Raw genomic sequence first — 2,740 nt, 5'->3', positions numbered from 1 at the left:
CCACTGAATCACCAACACTGGGCTGTATTTCTGGACATCACACAAGCAAATCCTGGAGTAGCATGAACTCAGTTAATCCACCCAAAACACCTGTGCTGAGCAAGATGGCGTGAGTCAATCCTCTTTGGCTTTTAAACTCAGAAGGCTTCATAGGAATACGCTTCTGAGTTCACAGTTAACCTCTCAAGCAAAACATTTCATGGCTTAATTATTTCTCAGGAGACTTTCGGTGCCTCACAGAAGTGCCCATTCACTCGAAATTTGGAATGATGAATAGGCAAAGAAAATCAGCAAAATTGGCAAATCCAAGACACAGTCAAGTATGTTCCCAGATGCTTAATTGTTATTCGGGGACAGAAATAAAAGGGTATAGGGTTCCCAGATGTAATATGGACCCCAGAATATGCTTCAGATATGCTTTTGATGGGGTGTACACCTCATTCCATCAATAAAATTGGTTCAACAGATAAAACCGATGGAGGGATAGGTAAGTTCATCAGGGCATAACTTCTGAAATCAGAGGGCAGAGTTGGGGAGAAATGAATAGTAGCAACTCAGAACTGGAAGGCATTTGAAAAGTTATCTAATCTGTCCCCCCCTAAATCACTGGAGGTAGTTTTATTTTGAAAGACCCCCAGAAAACTTTTTTTTTTGGTAGAGCCATTGCAGTGTTAACAACTCTCGCTTGCTGGAAATTGAATCCCCCTAATTCATCACCTGTCATAGCAAACACAAGCTTATGGAGTCTATCTATTTTTCTAAGGATTTACAATTCTACCGCTTCCAAAAGGTGTGTGAGGAAACCCGCTGATGGAGCTGGCTCAGAGCTTAGGGAAAAGAGAACATAAAGAAGCTGAGGGCTATGTGATGTGTTGGCCTAAAGAAGGACAAAGGGTGGCCTCAGTGTGTGAGCATCTGGGCTGGACATAGCATAACTGGAATGGACCGAGGGGCAGAGAGAGTCCCAGGGCTACAGCTGGTGCAGAGTGAAAAAACTGTGTGTAAGTTACTTTGAAACTCTCTAGGGAAAGAAGACAGTGGCAACAGGTAAATTTTGACACAGTAGAAGATGAGAGGAAGTAATCCTCAAATCTTACATCTCAGTTTATACCCTGTGTCACAGAGGATCCTTAAGGAATATGTGCTGTGCTCAGTCGTGTCCAACTCTTTGCAACCTCATGGACTGTAGCCCACCAGGCTCCTCTGTCCATGGGATTCTCCGGGCAGGAATACTGGAGTGGGTTGCCATTTCCTCCTTCAGAGGATCTTCCCCACTCAGGGATCGAACTCGAATTTCTTAAGTCTCCTGTGTTGGAGAGACATTCTTTACCAAGGAATATGTCGGGGAGTTCAAATGAATCCTGCCATCGTTCCAAAGCTGGATGGGTAAGTGACCTATAAAAAGGGAAGTCCAGGTGGTAGCAAGAGGGGAAGGAGAACCTGTGGTTCTGGAGGTAGCAACTGGGGGCGGATATTGGCTGTGGGCAAGGATGCTGTCTAAGCCAGGACTGTGCAAGGCGAGAATGAGGCTCGCTATCAAGTGAAGCACAACAGGAAGGAGTCTCATCGGCCTCTGTGAAGGTACTGTGCTGACCTTTCAGGCATCGCTACAGAAGAGCTTTTCATGCTGACAAGCTGAAAGAAAATGCAAATGTTGAGAAAAACTGACTGAGGGTGAGGAGCCTTAAATGGGCTAGAAGCAATCTCGGCTGTGTGAAAACACAGTGTGCATAATGCGGAAGCTAGAAATGCTCCTTCTCTTCATTAAGAGGAAGATTGTTCAATCATGGTGTTCCTCTTATCGCTATGGTTACTACCGTGGACTCAACGCAGTAATTAAACTGGGATTCGAGGTGCTTTACCAAGACCAAACATCAGGATGGATATCATGGTTTGTATGTGAGGGAAATCTTGCACAATGCCTTCAGAGGTAGAAAACAAAAACTAGTAAAAATATGCAAACAAACAAACAAATAAATAAACAAAAGGAAGAGGACCGAGGGACCCTTGTGGACCCTTGTGTGCCCTGCACCCAGCGGGAAGACTAGGACTTGGATGGAAGGAGGGGCTGAGGGATAGATGGTTGGATAGGTGGGTAAATGGATGGATGGAGGGATGGATGGATGGACAGATGGAGGGATGGGTGGATAAATAAATGGATGAATAGGAGGATGGAGGGATAAGTGGATGGATGGGTGGGTGGATGGAAAGATGGGTGGGTGGGTGGGTGGGTGGATGGATGGATAGTTGGCTGGGTGGGTAGATGGATGGATGGATGGATGGATAGGTGGATGGATGGATGGATAGGTGGATGGATGAATGGATGGATGAGTAGATGAATAGGTGGATGGATGGATAGGTAGGCACATCGATGACTGGATGTTTACAGTTAAAAGTTTACCCAGAATAGCTGTGAAACAGGAAGGGCCTGGGAGGAAAACGGATTAGCATCACTGGCTTCCCAGGCGGCACTAGTGGTAAAGAACCCACCCGCCAATGCAGGAGGTGTAAGAGATTCGGGTTTGATCCCTGGATTGGGAAGATCCTCTGGAGGAGAAAATGGCAACCCACTCCAGTAAGTTTGTCTGGAGAATCCCATGGACAAGGAGCCTGGCAGGCTACAGTCCATAGAGTTGCACAGAGTGGGGCCCGACTGAAGCGACTTAGCACGCACACGCGTCACTAGTTATGGATAACCGACGCCTTCTGGAGCACCGCTGCACCGTCTGCACGCACAGTC

This window comes from Bos indicus x Bos taurus, chromosome 4 (genome assembly GCF_003369695.1).
Source record: "Bos indicus x Bos taurus breed Angus x Brahman F1 hybrid chromosome 4, Bos_hybrid_MaternalHap_v2.0, whole genome shotgun sequence".
Lineage (NCBI taxonomy): Eukaryota > Metazoa > Chordata > Mammalia > Artiodactyla > Bovidae > Bos > Bos indicus x Bos taurus.
Note: the sequence above shows the minus strand (reverse complement) of the source record.